The sequence below is a fragment of the Heterodontus francisci genome, chromosome 37 (assembly GCF_036365525.1).
Source record: "Heterodontus francisci isolate sHetFra1 chromosome 37, sHetFra1.hap1, whole genome shotgun sequence".
Lineage (NCBI taxonomy): Eukaryota > Metazoa > Chordata > Chondrichthyes > Heterodontiformes > Heterodontidae > Heterodontus > Heterodontus francisci.
In genome coordinates this window covers 19,467,065-19,485,215 of record NC_090407.1, presented here as the reverse complement: position 1 = coordinate 19,485,215, position 18,151 = coordinate 19,467,065, and positions in this window count along the sequence as shown.

Genomic DNA, 18,151 nt, shown 5'->3' with positions numbered 1-18,151 from the left:
CCTTCTCACTCAAATATGCTACTGGCTTCCCCTTAGACACATCAATGCTGTCCGCTTCAGTCACTCTTTGTGGTAATAAAGTTGCACATTCTCACCGCTCTCTGAGTAAAGAAATTTATTCTAGATTCTTTATTTGATCTGTTAGTGACTATTGTTGGGATTGCTTTCCTGTCTATTTTCTTTCATTTCTTTAAACACAGACATCAGTTATAACAACTGCAAAATCAAATCAAATCAATCCAACATGAGTACTCACTCAAATCATACAACACAATTCCATTTATATGATTCTTTATTATTGAGTTCACAATCCACTATAAGAACTCAGGTACCAAGCTTTACCATTCCAGCCTGACTACAACAAAGAGTAGTTTGCTCTAAACATTTATACCAATTCTATCTTGATCTCTACATTCCATGCATACTAACACTAAACTACAATACTTTAAAGGCACTCAAAGCAGGGGTCAGATAACATTGAGCCAAGAAGATACCCTCATGTTCATTATTCTCTCCCAATGATTCCATTACAATGCTTATATGGGTCACCCAAGCACTTTACTCACTTTATTGCTATAAACAGTGACCAAACAACATGTCCCAGAACCTCAAGACATGGATGAATGACTTTCTATCAACTAGGCCTGCTTCACTGTTCTGTGGTCCCCATTCTTCTTCTTTCTGTTCTTTCTGCCAGGGGTTATCTGGGTCATTTGTAAGGTCATCTTAGCTTGCTCAACTGCATTGTCCAGCTGTAGTCCTATTTTTCAAACACACCATCCATAATAAATTAAGATTACCAACTTAATGAGCTGAAAAACCACCAGCATAAGAATTAAGTGTACCATCGTGTTCATCACACCAGCAGCTATCGGGTTCCATCAGAATAATGATTCCCACAGCTGACAGGCCCAATTTGTTCCAATGTTGTGCGAACATTCTCAATTTCAGACCTGTGATGATTAATGTCCACAACGATCGCTTGATTCAAACACTGAAGATGTTGAAACACTGTTTTCCATTTCCACATCTCCTTCTTCCAAATAGCAACATGATTAGGATCAATTTGGGGTTGCTGCAAACTCAGAATCTCAGGATGCCATTTTAAAGTATGTTGGTCTGTGATCACTTTGTGTCGATAGAATTTTAAATGATCATACTCCACAATTAGAAGAGATTGATCAGAACAGTAAAATGCAACTTCTGGATATATGGAGATCTGTATCTGATCATTAGCAACAACAAACCCATAACAAAGAAACAAATTATGTGCACACTATCTTCCAAACCCCATATCCACAATTACAGATTCATTTAGCCTCTGCACTTCAACACTGCATGATTGCAATTGTTCCATACAGCAATTACCATTACCCTGATGGATATTAATACATACACATACTTGTCATCAGACATCCAGCAAAATCGCAAATCAATTTCGATTGAATTTGTAAACCCATGCTGACATCTATGGATCCCAAAATAACATAAAACAATTAAGCTTCAGGTAAAATTTCAAAACAGAATTGTTGCTCAGTGAATTAAAAACAGAACTAATCTGATAATAGAAAGCACAAAACCACAAGGCTGCTTGAGGAATTAACTTCTCTGCATTTCAAAAGAAGACAAACCCAGACATTAACAATCGATGCCAGCTGGTGTCAGCTTCTCGCAGCCTTGAGTAAACTTAAAATTCTGTGAAACAATTCTGTAATACAATCTAACTACAAGATGTCTTCAGATTGTTGGACACACAGCAGCAAAATTCCCTCTTTTTTCTGGTCACACATTCTAGGACCACCAACATAGTTAAACAATCAACGTCACCTCAAATCACTGACAACTTGAAATTGATCAGAAATTCAAAAAATGCCAATTATTTATGTTATCCAGAAGTAGAGATTCTCACATAATTTACAATAACCAGAACTGAAAGGTGGCCCAATGAAAGTTGGGATCTCACAATTTAACAGGTTAATCAATCCCAGTAATTCCAATTTAATTCAGACCAATATTTAAAACATACACAATTCAGCTACAACCAGTGAAACAGAAACATTCACACATGCTTAGAAACAAAGTGAATGACTTCATCTTTTTCTTTCCTTTCTTGGGCATTTTTATGAATTACTGTAAAAGAGAGCACTGAATAAAACTGAACAAAGGTTAGCTTTCACAGCAACATTCCAAGACTAGAGTTGAAGAGGGCAGGGTTTCCCATGCTTGCAAGTTCAGAAACATCCACACCAGCTTCCTTAATTTCAAATACAATTGAAGACATCAAGGAATGACTTTACTGTCCTGCTTCACTCCTCTGTGTTCCCTGTTGAACAGAACTGAAAGCTGTTTGAAATCATCGTGTGCTGATCCCACAAACAGTGAGGTACATTGAAATACATGGGTAATGTGAACCCTCATTCCGACAACTATCTTATATTTGAACCCCCTTGTTATGGACGCAACCACAAGTAAAAACAATTTCCCCACATCCACCTATTGAACCCCTTCATAGTTTTAAGCACCTCTATCAGATCTCCTCATTCCCTTTTCCAGAGAAAAGAGCCAGCATGCTCAATCTATCCTGCACTTTTTCTAGTGCCTCAGTATCCTTTTTGTAGTATATATTTCACAGCTTCCAGTACGAACAGATCAGGAGCCCCCATATTCCCATTCCATGTACATTACCCTCAACTCTGTAAGTATCAGTGTACCCCAGTAAAGATACAGCTTCCCCTACTTTACCACACAGGTGAGACATCACAGGGAAATGCTCAATCAGCCCCATTTGTCTGGGTGGTGCACCAGGAGGCATCCGACATCCATGGAACCCAGTGAGAGTCAGCACCTTCAGGGGAGGAGGGGACCTGAACCCCTGTGAGAGTCAGCACCTTCAGGAGAGGAGGGGATCTGAACCCCAGAGAGTCAGCACCTTCAGGAGAGGAGGGGGCCTGAACCCCAGTGAGAGTCAGCACCTTCAGGAGAGGAGGGGATCTGAACCTCAGTGAGAGTCAGCACCTTCAGGAGAGGAGGGGACCTGAACCCCAGTGAGAGTCAGCACCTTCAGGGGAGGAGGGGACCTGAACCCCAGTGAGAGTCAGCACCTTCAGGAGAGGAGGGGATCTGAACCCCAGAGAGTCAGCACCTTCAGGAGAGGAGGGGGCCTGAACCCCAGTGAGAGTCAGCACCTTCAGGAGAGGAGGGGATCTGAACCTCAGTGAGAGTCAGCACCTTCAGGAGAGGAGGGGATCTGAACCTCAGTGAGAGTCAGCACCTTCAGGAGAGGAGGGGATCTGAACCCCAGAGAGTCAGCACCTTCAGGAGAGGAGGGGATCTGAACCCCAGAGAGTCAGCACCTTCAGGAGAGGAGGGGGCCTGAACCCCAGTGAGAGTCAGCACCTTCAGGGAAGGAGGGGGCCTGAACCCCAGTGAGAGTCAGCACCTTCAGGAAAGGAGGGGGCCTGAACCCCAGTGAGAGTCAGCACTTTCAGGAGAGGAGGGGGCCTGAACCCCAGTGAGAGTCAGCACCTTCAGGGAAGGAGGGGGCCTGAACCCCAGTGAGAGTCAGCACCTTCAGGAAAGGAGGGGGCCTGAACCCCAGTGAGAGTCAGCACCTTCAGGAGAGGAGGGGACCTGAACCCCAGTGAGTGTCAGCACCTTCAGGAGAGGAGGGGGCCTGAACCCCAGTGAGAGTCAGCACTTTCAGGAGAGGAGGGGGCCTGAACCCCAGTGAGAGTCCGCACTTTCAGGAGAGGAGGGGGCCTGAACCCCAGTGAGAGTTAGCACCTTCAGGGGATGACAGAGGAATAAACAATGATAAAGAAAGAATTTTACATTGTGTAACTGATAGTTGGGAATGTTTGGTGTTGTAATGGGGAAATCCCACACTACGTTGACATGATTGTTTACAAAATGAATCTAGAAAGTCAGATTGACAATGCACAATTACACATTTTATTACTGGGTCATTACATCAGTGTGGGATGAATAGTGAGCCATTAGTTTAAAAAAGTATACATTTTGGTTTTAGCATTTTCCTCGTTGCTGTCGGTTTCCAGAAGTTACTAGCAACCCTATCAGCCCCCCATATCCCCCCCTGCATCCCCACCCCCAACAACCCCTCCCCGCAGCGCCTACCCCCAGCAACCCCCACCCCGCGCACCTCAATGGTAGTGAAAATGGGGAGGGATGTATACCGTATACCATATAATACATAATGTGCAGCTGAATCAATATCAGGTTTGTTGTTTGTTGTGTGAGGGACTGTGTGCATATAGTCAACACTGCCTCCAAATTCCTCATGTGTTAGTGTTGTCCTCAATGTGCGGAAGTGAAAATTCTTCAGGAAAATGGCACAGGAAGGTCATCATATCTTTTTGGCATACTTCTGCTTTTATAGAAATTGGAAAGTGAATGACTGAAAATGTTACGGCATGAGTGGGAGTTGCCTAGTAACAGCAGAGTTGAGTGGAAATCCAGTCCATCCCTTTGTGCAGTCTGTGCCGGATTCATTAATCTCAGTAGGAACCCGGTAAGGGAGGGGCTACAATTCTCATAAGTAACCCTGGGCTGGGGAAGCTAACACCCACTCCCCCACCCTCAACGTTCCTGCTTAACTGTCCACATGCGTAGTGTTTGGACGATGGCATCCACAGTCGAATAGCCAATGACACGCACTGGCCGGAATTTTACACCTCCACCCCAAGGGGGGGGGGGGGTGTAAAATTGTGCAGGATGGTGGGAGTGCCATGCCCGTCATCTATCTGCTTCCACTGGTATCATACCAGCAGCGGGGGAGGTGGCAGGCAACCCAGCCACCCGTAGGCTAATTGAGGCTCTTAAGCGGCCACTTAATGGCTCTGCCTGCCGCTGCTGGTATTTTACCAGCAGCAGATGGGCACTTTGCCACCTGAGGAGGCCGCCCAGTCATACCTGTAATACCGGGCACCCTGTACCCCATGGAGAGCTGCCCCTGCCCTCCCCCACAATAGCACAGACCGTCCCCACTAGAACACTCCCCCACCCTCACAATTGAGCTGCCCCCCCCCCCTCCCCTCGCCGGGGTCTGGCCGAATGGCCCCAGTGAGCCCCAACCTCACTTACCTGTTCCAAGGCCAGTGTCCATGCTTCCTCTTCTTGCTGGGTGCAGTTCCAGCAGTGGCCACAGCTCCTAATGGTGCTGCTGGGACTGAAGAGCTGGTGGCCCTCTGATTGGCTGATAGCTCTTGGAGGTGGGACATCCGGCCTCAGAGGGGCAGAAGCCATGATTGCAGGAAATTCCAGTCAGTGTCTCTTGGCTCACACTTTAATAATGCCCACTTGGGAAGAGGTACTGGAGGGTCTCCAACCCCTCCTTTGTGGGTAAAGCTCCCCAGAAGAACTAACCCCCAACTTGGGGACTGACGTGGCACAAAACTAATGGGTGTGGGAAATAGAAATAGTAGATTGTTGCTGTCTTGGGGCAGTGTCGAGGGAACTTTACAAACATAGAAAACAGGGCAAGATCCATCCAGCCTGTGCCATCAGTCATGGTAAAAGCTGCAAGCACCATCACCTTCTCCTGAGAGAGGCAAAACACAGAAATTAAAAAGTATCTGTCATCTGAAAAAAAAAACTCACAGCCCCAGGACATCCCAAAGCACTTTATACCCAATAAAGTGTAATCATTGTTATAATGTAGCAAAGGCAGCAGTCAGTTTATGAACAGCAAGCTCACAAACAACATTCTGATAATGACCAGATAATCCATTTTAGTGATGTTGGTTGAGGGATAAATATTGGGCCGAACATTTGGGAGAGCCCCCCCCTGCTCATCTTTAAGTAGTGCCGGGAATCTTTTACATCCACCTGAGCGGGCGGACCTGGCCTCAGTTTAACATCTCATCTCAACTACGCCGTATCAGGCAGTGCAGCACTTCCTCAGCCCTGCATTCGGAGTATCAGCCTGGATTTTGTCCTCAAGTTCCTCTGAAGTGGGACTTGAACCCACAACTTTCTGATTGAGAGGTGAGAGAGCTTCCCATCGACTCGTGGCTACACTCAGAAACCATTACATGATGAATACTGCAACGATGCAGCAATCGGGCACTTGCATGAGACAGGGTTCGGGAACACACATGGTGCGGGGCTGGTATGTGGAATGTAGATTAACATGAGACAGCATCCCTCCGGGGTGGGGGGGGGGGATGGAGGGAAAGAATAAATCGGAGTTAAAGAGAGGGAAAATGCTTGTCAGTAAAAATCAACAGCATTGAAACAATGCTCTTATAATATTCTTGTCAAGCTATTATTTAGTCATATATTTTGGCTCCTGCTTGTGTCAGAGTTACTTGTTTTTTTTTAAAAGTTCTCAGTGCTTTCAGACAGGAAAAGTGTGCAAATCAGAGAATAGACTCGACCCCGCACAACCGTCAGCAGTCAGGTTGACGGTGGGCCGCTTTGATGAGGGAGCTCACTCTATCAGTGATGTCACCATGTGGGCAGGACGGAGGGAGGCCAACTCATTGTGTGAGTACGGACTGACTGCTCTCAACTGTGTGAACATCGCAACAATTACATAATCCCTTTAAAAACAGTCTCTCTCTGCTGCACACTTCAGCCTACCCAGGCAAAGTTACTGGGCACTGGGCACCTAGAGCCCGTGGTGGGGGACACTCAGTAAAGCTCACTCAATATTAAACCTTTCACCTCAGTGAAGAAGCTTCAGGTGATCAGAGCACAAACTGAGATATCAGGCTCAGAGTTTCATTTAATGTTTGTCTAGTTAGTCACTAAGCTCCAAGATCCAGTTAGGGTGCCAAGTGAGGGCAACAGTTTGTAAAATTTGCCCCCTTATATCACAAAATGAATGTATACTATAAATATAACAATGTATACGATTAAAGTAATGTGTATACCATGAATATAACACATATACATGCACACACCATGAATTTAACATGTATGCCATGGCTGTAATGTTTGTATCATGAATATTCCAGACGTATACCATGAACTTAACATGTGTACCTATTGTATACCATGAATATAACCTGTATACCATAGGTATAGCATGAATCTAACATGTACCATGGGAATAACAACCATGAATATAACATCTATACCATGGGTATAACATGATTCGATGAGGGTCAATAAGCAAAGAACAATTACATTATAATTTATAAAGGAAAAAAGAAAGACTTGCATTTATATAGCGCCTTTCATGACCTCAGGACATCCCAAAACGCTTTACAGTCAATGAGATAGTTTTGAGGTGTGGTAACTGTTGTGCTCTGCTGAGTTAGCTGATGTTGCTCGGGCCAGGGGTAGGAGTTCTGCATCTGGACTCGGGATGAGAAAGTAGGCCGGGAGCCCTGACCCTGAGGGCTGCCCACAGTGGGAATGTGCTGATGGTGCATGAGGACAGGATGAGGCCCAGCTGGGAGGGATCCTGCATTTAAGGTTACTTATGGGGTAATTTGTTGAAGCTGTTTAAAATTATGAAAGGATGAGATAGAGTAGACAGAAACAGATTGTTTCCAGTGGTCAAGTGGAAATAGATATAGGATTCAGGATAGAGAGAAAGGGAAGCCTTTTTGTTACACAGAGTGTTGTGAGTCTGTGGAATGCACAATCTTAAACAGTGATTGAACAGAGAACATGTCAACATTGAAGAATAAATTAGACAGATAGTTGAAGGGAAAGCTGATAAAGGGATATGGGAATGGGTGGGCACTGAGATCAGGGACTAGGGCTGACATGGAGAACACAACAGGGACTAGTTGTGCTGTAGGCTCTGTTTGCTCACATCTGAACATAGACACATAACTCGTACAGAGTCAACACCTTCAGAGAGGAACGGGGAAAATGATCCAAAAAGAAGTCCATGAGATAAAAGGGATTTTTATTGTCGATGAATCAGGGACGGATGCAAGTGATCCTATCTTTCGGATGCGATATTAAACCGAGGGTGCATGTGAAAGATCCCACGGCACTATTCGAAGAAGAGCAGGGGAGTTCTCCCTGGTGTCCAAGTCAATCTATATCCCTTACCCAACATCACCAAAACCTTGGCTTAGTGGTAGCACATGCCCTTCTGAGTCAGAAGGTTGTGGATTCAAATACCATTCCAGAGACTTGAGTTTATACTCCAGGCTGACACTCCAGTGCCAGTACTGAGGGAGCAACCATCAGAGGTGCCATCTTTTGAATGTGATATTAAACTGAGACCCTCTCTGCCCTCTTGGGTGGACGTAAAAATCCTATGGTACTATTTCATAAAGGAACAGGGGAGCTCTCCCCGATGTCCTGGCCAATATTTATCCCTCAACCAACATTACTAAAAACAGTTTATCTGATCATTATAACATTGCTTGTGGGAGCTTGCTTATATGATAACAGTCACTGAACTTCAAAGTAATTCAGAGTACTTGAAGCATTTGGAGATTTATCTGACAGATGGACCTCTATAAATATAAAGCACAAGCAAAATACTGTGAATGCTGGAAATCTGAAATAAAAACAGAAAATGCTGGAAACAATCAGCAGTTCAGGCAGCATTTGCAGAGAAAGAAACATAGAACATTACAGCGCAGTACAGGCCCTTCAGCCCTCGATGTTGCGCCGACCTGTGAAACCATCTGACCTACACTATTCCATTTTCATCCATATGTCTATCCAATGACCACTTAAATGCCCTTAAAGTTGGCGAGTCTACTACTGTTGCAGGCAGGGCGTTCCACGCCCCTACTACTCTCTGTGTAAAGAAACTACCTCTGACATCTGTCCTATATCTATCACCCCTCAACTTAAAGCTATGTCCCCTCGTGTTTGCCATCACCATCCAAGGAAAAAGGCTCTCACTATCCACCCTGTCCAACCCTCTGATTATCTTATATGTCTCTATTAAGTCACCTCTTCTCCTCCTTCTCTCTAACGAAAACAACCTCAAGTCTCTCAGCCTTTCCTCGTAAGACCTTCCCTCCATATCAGGCAACATCCTAGTAAATCTCCTCTGCACCTTTTCCAAAGCTTCCACATCCTTCCTATAATGCGGTGACCAGAACTGCACGCAATACTCCAGGTGCGGCCGCACCACAGTTCTGTACAGCTGCAGCATGACCTCGTGGCTCCTAAACTCAATCCCCCTACTAATAAAAGCTAACACACCATATGCCTTCTTAACAGCTCTATTAACCTGGGTGGCAACTTTCAGGGATTTATATACCTGGACACCAAGATCTCTCTGTTCATCTACACTACCAAGAATCTTCCCATTAGCCCAGTATTCTGCAATCCTGTTACTCCTTCCAAAGTGAATCACCTCGCACTTTTCCGCATTAAACTCCATTTGCCATCTCTCAGCCCAGCTCTGCAGCCTATCTATGTCCCTCTGTAACCTACAACATCCTTCGGCACTATCCACAACTCCACCGACCTTCGTGTCATCCGCAAATTTACTAACCCACCCTTCTACACCCTCATCCAGGTCATTTATAAAAATGACAAACAGCAGTGGCCCCAAAACAGATCCTTGCGGTACACCACTAGAAACTATACTCCAGGATGAACATTTACCATCAACCACCACCCTCTGTCTTCTTTCAGCTAGCCAATTTCTGATCCAAAGCACTAATTCACCTTCAATCCCATACTTCCGTATTTTCTGCAATAGCCTACCGTGGGGAACTTTATCAAACGCCTTACTAAAATCCATATAGACCACATCCACGGCTTTACCCTCATCCACCTGTTTGGTCACCTTGTCAAAAAACTCAATAAGGTTTGTGAGGCACGACCTACCCTTCACAAAACCGTGCTGACTATCTCTAATGAACTTATTCTTTTCAAGATGATTATAAATCCTATCTCTTATAACCTTTTCCAACATTTTACCCACAACCGAAGTAAGGCTCACAGGTCTATAATTACCAGGGCTGTCTCTACTCCCCTTCTTGAACAAGGGGACAACATTTGCTATCCTCCAGTCTTCCGGCACTATTCTTGTCGACAATGACGACATAAAAATCAAGGACAAAGGCTCTGCAATCTCCTCCCTGGCTTCCCAGAGAATCCTAGGATAAATCCCATCTGGCCCAGGGGACTTATCTATTTTCACACTTTCCAAAATTGCTAACACCTCCTCCTTGTGAACCTCAATCCCATCTAGCCTAGTAGTCTGTATCTCAGTATTCTCCTCGACAACATTTTCTTTCTCCACTGTAAATACTGACGAAAAATATTCATTTAACACTTCCCCTATCTCCTCCGATTCCACACACAACTTCCCACTACTATCCTTGATTGGCCCTAACCTATCTCTAGTCATTCTTTTATTCCTGATATACCTATAGAAAGCCTTAGGGTTTTCTTTGATCCTATCCGCCAATGACTTCTCGTGTCCTCTCCTTGCTCTTCTTATCTCTCCCTTTAGATCCTTCCTGGCTAGCTTGTACCCCTCAAGCGCCCTAACTGAGCCTTCCCGTCTCATCCTAACATAAGCCTTCTTCTTCCTCTTGACAAGCTCTTCAACTTCTTTAGTAAACCACGGCTCCCTGGCTCGACAACTTCCTCCCTGCCTGACAGGTACATACTTATCAAGGACACGCAATAGCTGCTCCTTGAATAAGCTCCACATTTCGATTGTGCCCATCCCCTGTAGTTTCCTTCCCCATCCTACGCATCCTAAATCTTGCCTAATCGCATCATAATTTCCTTTTCCCCAGCTATAATTTTTGCCCTGCGGTATATACCTGTCCCTGCTCATCGCTAAGGTAAACCTAACCGAATTGTGATCACTATCACCAAAGTGCTCACCAACTTCTAAATCTAACACCTGGCCGGGTTCATTACCCAGTACCAAATCCAATGTGGCATCGCCCCTGGTTGGCCTGTCTACATACTGTGTCAGAAAACCCTCCTGCACACACTGGACAAAAACAGACCCATCTAAAGTATTCGAACTATAGTATTTCCAGTCAATATTTGGAAAGTTAAAGTCCCCCATAACCACTACCCTGTTACTCTCGCTCCTGTCAAGAATCATCTTTGCTATCCTTTCCTCTACATCTCTGGAACTATTTGGAGGTCTATAGAAAACTCCCAACAGGGTGACCTCTCCTCTCCTGTTTCTAACCTCGGCCCAGACTACCTCAGTAGACGAGTCCTCAAACGTCCTTTCTGCCGCTGTAATACTTTCCTTGATTAACAATGCCACACCCCCCCCTCTTTTACCATCTTCTCTGTTCTTAGTGAAACATCTAAATCCCGGAACCCGCAACATCCATTCCTGTCCCTGCTCTACCCATGTCTCTGAAATGGCCACAACATCGAGATCCCAGGTACCAACCCATGCTGCAAGCTCACCCACCTTATTCCGGATGCTCCTGGCGTTGAAGTAGACACATTTTAAACCAAGCTCTTGCTTGCCAGTGCCCTCTTGTGTCCTTATAACCTTATCTCTGCCCTCACTACTCTCAACATCCTGCACACTGGAACTACAATTTAGGTTCCCATCCCCCTGCTGAATTAGTTTAAACCCCCCCGAAGAGAACTAGCAAATCTCCCCCCCAGGATATTGGTACCCCTCTGGTTCATGTGAAGACCATCCTGTTTGTAGAGGTCCCACCTACCCCAGAAAGAGCCCCAATTATCCAGGAAACCAAAACCCTCCCTCCTACACCATCCCTGCAGCCACGTGTTCAACTCCTCTCTCTCCCTATTCCTCACTTCGCTAGCACGTGGCACGGGCAACAACCCAGAGATAACAACTCTGTTTGTTCTCGCTCTAAGCTTCCACCCTAGCTCCCTGAATTTCTGCCTTAAATCCCCATCTGTCTTCCTACCTATGTCGTTGGTGCCTATGTGTACCACGACTTGGGGCTGCTCCCCCTCCCCCTTGAGGATCCCAAAAACACGATCCGAGACATCACGTACCCTGGCACCTGGGAGGCAACACACCGACCGTGAGTCTCTCTCGTTCCCACAAAACCTCCTATCTGTTCCCCTAACTATGGAGTCCCCAATGACTAATGCTCTGCTCCTCTTACCCCTTCCCTTCTGAGCAACAGGGACAGACTCTGCGCCAGAGACCTGTATCCCATTGCCTACCCCTGGTAAGTCGTCTCCCCCAACAGTATCCAAAACGGTATACCTGTTGTTGAGGAAAACGGCCACAGGGGATCCCTGCACTGCCTGCTGGTTCCCTCTCCTTCCCCTGACGGTAACCCATCTACCTTCTTCTTTTACCTGAGGTGTGACTGCCTCCCGATAACTCCTCTCAATAATCCCCTCTGCCTCCCGAATGATCCGAAGTTCCTCCAGCTCCAGCTCCAGTTCCCTAACGCGGTCCTCGAGGAGCTGGAGCTGGGTGCACTTCCCGCAGATGCAGTCAGCCGGGACACCCTTGGCCACCCTTACCTCCCACATTCTGCAGGAGGAACATACAACTGCCTTAACCTCCATTCCCACTATTCTAAATTCCCAAGTTAGTAACCAATTACACGATAAAACAAGAAGAGAAATAGAAAAAGCCTTACCTTACCTACACACAACCGAGTCCTTTTTTTGGTAAGAGGAGGAGGGCGGGTGGGGGACACTACAAGAGTAGTGTCTCGGGTTCAGAAACAGCCCAAATATATAGGTTTCTACTTACCCAGCAGTCCCTGCTCCACCGAAACTCCCGATGAAATTGACTTCCCAGCTGTTCACTCCTCGCTCGCAATGCCTGTGCTCCTGGAAAAGCTGCACAACGAAAAGGTAAGAGAATTTACACAGCCCAAATATATAGGTTTCTACTTACCCAGCAGTCGATGCTCCACCGAAACTCCCGATGAAATTGACTTCCCAGCTGTTCACTCCTCGCTCGCAATGCCTGTGATCCTGGAAAAGCTGCACAACAAACAGAGTTAACATTCCAGGTCTATGACCTTTCATCAAATGTAATTTTTTTTTTTCTTGCCGAATTCTGTTGGGTAATAATCTGGTTCCTTTTACACATGGTCAGTTGGGGCAGAGGTGCTCGGGGGCGGCCGAGCCGCTGGAGCTGTGGCATGCGTTGCATGCTCACGCCTGATGGCCGTGTTCTCCACACAGTTTGTATCAACTGGATGACGTCTGCTGCCTCTTGCTGAGCTGCAAGTGACAACATCAACCACACGTGCCACACCACAGTAATTTGGCGTCTGATTGGCCATCAAGAAACCTTGGTGGTTTGAGAACTTGTGTACAACAGTAGCAAGTGGGGGAATGACTAATGGGCTGTAACCTTCATGTAAGGCGTAAGTTACATGAAAAACTACGAGCGTAAACTACACAGTAATTTATTGGTGTTATCAAAAGCTGGAGTTTACTGGCAGCAGTCTGTTCACTGTTCAAATTATTTTCATATAAAGCATTATGTCGAGCAGGAGGAGTGGGGCTAACTGGATGGCTCTTTCAAACAGCTGGCACAGACATATAGAATGATAGTCATAGAATGGTTACAGCACAGAAGAAGGCCATTCAGCCCATCATGTCTGTGCCAGCTCTGTACAAAAGCACCAAGTCCTGCTGCCCCATCTTTTCCATGTAGCACTGCAAATTTTTTCTCTTCAGATAATTATCCAATTCTCTTTTGAAAGCTTCAATTGAATCTACCTCTTCCACACTTTCAGGCAGTGCATTCCAGATCCTAACCACTCACTGCGTAAAAAAGATTTTCCTTATGTCACCATTGCTTCTTTTGCCAATCACCTTAAATCGGTGTCCTCTGGTTCTCGATCAATCCGCCAATGGGAACAGTTTCTCCCCATCTACTCTGTCCAGACCCCTCATGCTTTTGAACACCTCTGTCAAATCTCCTCTCAACTTTCCCTATTCCAAGGAGAACAGGCCCAGCGTCTCCAATCTATCTACTTAACTGAACTTCCTCATCCCTGGAACCATTCTCGTGAATCTTTTCTGCATGAATTTCTCACATCCTTCCTAAAGTGTAGTGCCCAGAACTGGACACAATACTCCAGTTGAGGCCGAACCATGTTTTATACAGGTTTATCATAATCTTCTTGCTCTTGTACTCTATGCCACTATTAATAAAGCCCAGGATACTGTATGCTCTATTAACCAACCTGTCCTGTCACCTTCAATGATTTATGCACATATACCCCCAGCTCCCTCTGCTCCTGCACCCCCTTTAGAATTGTACCCTTTATTTTATATTGCTTCCTACCAAAATGAATCACTTCACACATCTCTGCATTAAATTTCATCTGCCAGTTGTCTGTCAATTCCACCAGCCTGTCTATATCCTCTTGAAGTTTTCACTATCCTCCTCACCATTCACAATGCTCCCAAGCCCATGATGGGCTGAATGGCCTCTTTCTGTGCTGTATGATTCCATAAAACTGTCTTAACAAATACACAGCTGAGAGGACAAGGACTGAAGGTCGTGTGAGGTCAAAGTGCAGACTGCGCGGAGAAAAATCACAGCATTGGTAGGCCAGGTGGTTTCTTGACTACTGGCATGGACCCTCCCCCACTGGGAGGAAATTTGGGCACCTAGTGGAATCCAGTAAGCGCTTCTGATGGTTCAGTCACTCTCTAGAAACACAAACAGACAAAATATACCCTCAGGGTCTTTTGGGGAAGTGATTACAATGGAATTCATTAAGGAGGAGTCCTCATCCATATTGATTCTGTATAACAATTGCCCTCTAAAAAGAAGCCTGAGGGGTGATCTGATAGAGGTCTTTAAGATTATGGAAGGGTTTGATAGGGTAGATGTAGAGAATATGGGGAGTGGGTTGGTTTCTGTGCAGGCGGCAGATTAAACAGCTGAAACTGCCGGTAGCAACCCACGGACTTCAGTCTTTAACTTGAGCACGTTCTTCAGTGCATGGGAAATCTCCGTGGGACAGGTGGGCCTGCTATTTAGAATATGTAAATGATAATTAACTGCTGTTTTAACCCAGGATTCTGATTTTAACTCTGTTCGCACAGGTTTCCCAGGTTTTGTAGAAATCATCAGATAAAACAAGGCGAGAGGACAGCGGGAATTAACAGGGCTGAGCAATTGACAGGCAAGAAAGGCTTTAAATTCTTGCCTAAGTGAAATACTTTAGGTCACAGGACTTGTTCTGAGAGTGTGCCTTCACTGTTTTGGAGGTTATATCCAATCCTTGGAGTTTTTTGCCGTTGATCTGCAATTACTTGCTGCCAACCTTCAGAGCAATATGGGAGCCACAAATGCAGCTCTACCTCGGACCTCGGATGAAGAACAAGAGGAATAGGAGCAGCAACACCAACAGCACCAGCAGCACCAGTAGGAGCACCAGTAGGAGCAGCAACAGCCTTCTCCTCAACCTCCTACCACTCCACATGACAGAGGGGACAGTAGCGTAATGGTAATGTTGGTTTGGCATCCTTCCATCTACAAAAGATGATGGACATGCAGCAAACAATCTATTTAGGTGGGGTGTCTTCTCTTGGTGCATCTTTGCTGATGGCTGTGAGGGCCAATCCTTGAGAGGCAAGTTCTGCCCAAGTGCCGCACGTGAAGCTGCCAGGTGACGCTGTGAGTTGTTGTTTATGACATTGGCGCCTGTTGCCAAGCTGCTGTAGCAACTGGTTGTCATGGTAGTGCACACCAATCCGCAGGATGTGTCATCATTTCCCTCTTTCACCAGCTAGTGACTCCCAGGTGCGACAGTCGACATTTAGGGCCTTCATGTCATGCTTGCAAGCATCCTTGAAGTGGAGCTTTGGGTGACCCACTGATTTGTCTGGCCCTGGCTACCTCACCATACAGAAGGTCCTTGGATATTCAACCCTCTTCCATCCTGTAGACATGTCCGATCCACCGAAGCCGCCTCTGTTCGATTAGTGCCAACACACTTGGGAGCTCTGCCTTTGAGAGGATTGCTGCATTTGTGATTTTATCCTGCCAGGATATACCCTATTAACTGGACTAGTAATCCAGAGGCCTGGACTAATGCTTTGGCGACATGAGCTCAAATCCCACTGTGGCAGCTGGGGGAATTTAAATTCAATTAGTTAATAAATCTGGAATAAAATGCTAGTCTGATGAATAATGATCATGAAACTACTGGATTGTCGTAAAAACCCATCTGATTCACTAATATCCTTCAGGGAGGAAATCTGCTGTCCTTGCCCTGTCTGGTCTACATGTGACTCCAGACCCACAGCAATGTGGTTGACTCTTAACTGCCCTCTGAAATGGCCTAGCAAGCCATTCAGTTGTATCAACACGCTACAAAAGAAGTTGAATAAGAATAAAACCAGGTGACCACCCGCCATCGACCTAGGTACCAGAAATGATAAAGGCAAACCTTGTCCAGTTGACCCTGTAAAGTCCTCCTCACTGATATCTGGGGACTTGTGCCAAAATTGAGAGAGCTGTCCCACAGACTAGTCAAACAAAAGCCTGACATAGTCATACTCATCAAATCATACCTTACAGCCAATGTCCCAGACTAAGATGGCAGTGCAGTGGTATACAGCAGGGAAGGAATGGCCCTGGGAGTCCTCAGCATTGACTCTGGACTCCAGGAAGTCTCATGGCATCAGGTCAAACGTGGAAAAGGAAACTTCCTGCTGATTACCACTTACTGTCTTCCCTCAGCTGATGAATCAGTACTGGTCCATCTTGAACACCACTTGGAAGAAGCACTGAGGGTAGCAAGGGTCTAGAATGGAGGACTTCAGTGCCAATCACCAAGAGTCGCTCAGTAGCACCACTGCTGACCAAGCTGGCTGAGTCTTGAAGGACATACCTTCCAGACTGGGCCTGTGGCAGGTGGTGAGGGAACCAACAAGAGGGGAAAAACCTACTTGACCTTGTCCTCACCAGTCTCCCTGTCGTAGATGCATCTGCCCATGACTGTATTGGTGGGAGTGACCACTGCACCATCCTTGTGGAGACCAAGTCCAACTTCACATTGAGGGTACTCTCCATCATGCTGTATGGCACAATCACTGTGCTAAAGGGGATAGACTCAGAACAGATACAGCAGCTCAAAACTGGGCATCCATGAGGCGCTGTGGGCCATCAGCTGCAGCAGAATTGTACTCAATCACAATCTGTAACCTCATGTATCCCTCAGGCTGCCATTACTGTTGTATGTTTGATTAGTCTAGCTAGGAGAGATTACTGAGTCTTTGGTAAGTTTTAACAATAATTAATTTATTACACACTGAGGACATTGGATGAACTTCCCTTGCCACAGCCTTGTTAAGTTGAGTTAAGTCTACACAAGTACGAAGATCACTGTTAGGTTTAGGAACTGGAACCATTCCAGAGCTCCACTCTGTAGGTTTACTGACAGGAGAAATTATTCCCATCCTGGTCACCTCTTCTAGCTGAAGTTGGACTTGCTTCATTAGTGGGTGTGATATCTTCCTAGGCGTGAAAAGACATACAGGTTTGGCATCTTTCTGCAAAGTAGTACTATATTCAGTCTTAAATTTTCCTTGACCAGTAAGCAATTTTGGAAAGTCTTTTTGGAACTGACTCCTGGATTCTTGCTGCCTAACGTCTTCCACTTTCCTGATAAGATTAAGTCTATATAAGCTCTTCTACTTAAAAGAGAAAATTCTGGATTTGTGTAGAAACGTACAGTGTTTCCAATATCTGCTTTCCCTTGTACTGATGTGTTGTCTGTAGCTTTCCCTTGACTTTCAGTTCAATCTCTCCTGGACCATGTAACTGAGTTTCTGTTGGTTGTAGGCAATGTGTTGATAACCATGGCTCATTGTCTGATAAAACTGTTACACTTGCTCCACTGTCCAGCTTAAAGTTGGTGCTATGTCCGTTGACATATATATCTGCAGCCCAGAATGCATGATTAGGGTCATTGATCTCACCAAGGAAGTTTTCTGATTTCTCTTCTGATGGAGATTGTTCGACTTCATTAATAGCTTTATGCATGAAGACTTTTCCTTTAGAACCTGTTAAAGTAGAGGTTTTACTTTGGCACAACTTCCCAAATTTTCTTGCAGTGAAAGCATTCTGTTTTGTTTGTAGGACACTGTTCGTGCCTATGGGATTTTTTGGTGCCACAGCGCTGGCAGGGTCTCGTGGCATCTTGCACTTTCCCTCCCAAGTGTGTCTTCTTTTCTGGTCCTTCTTTTACAGTCTTGTGCTTGAGGAACTATATGGACTTTGAGGTTTCCTGAA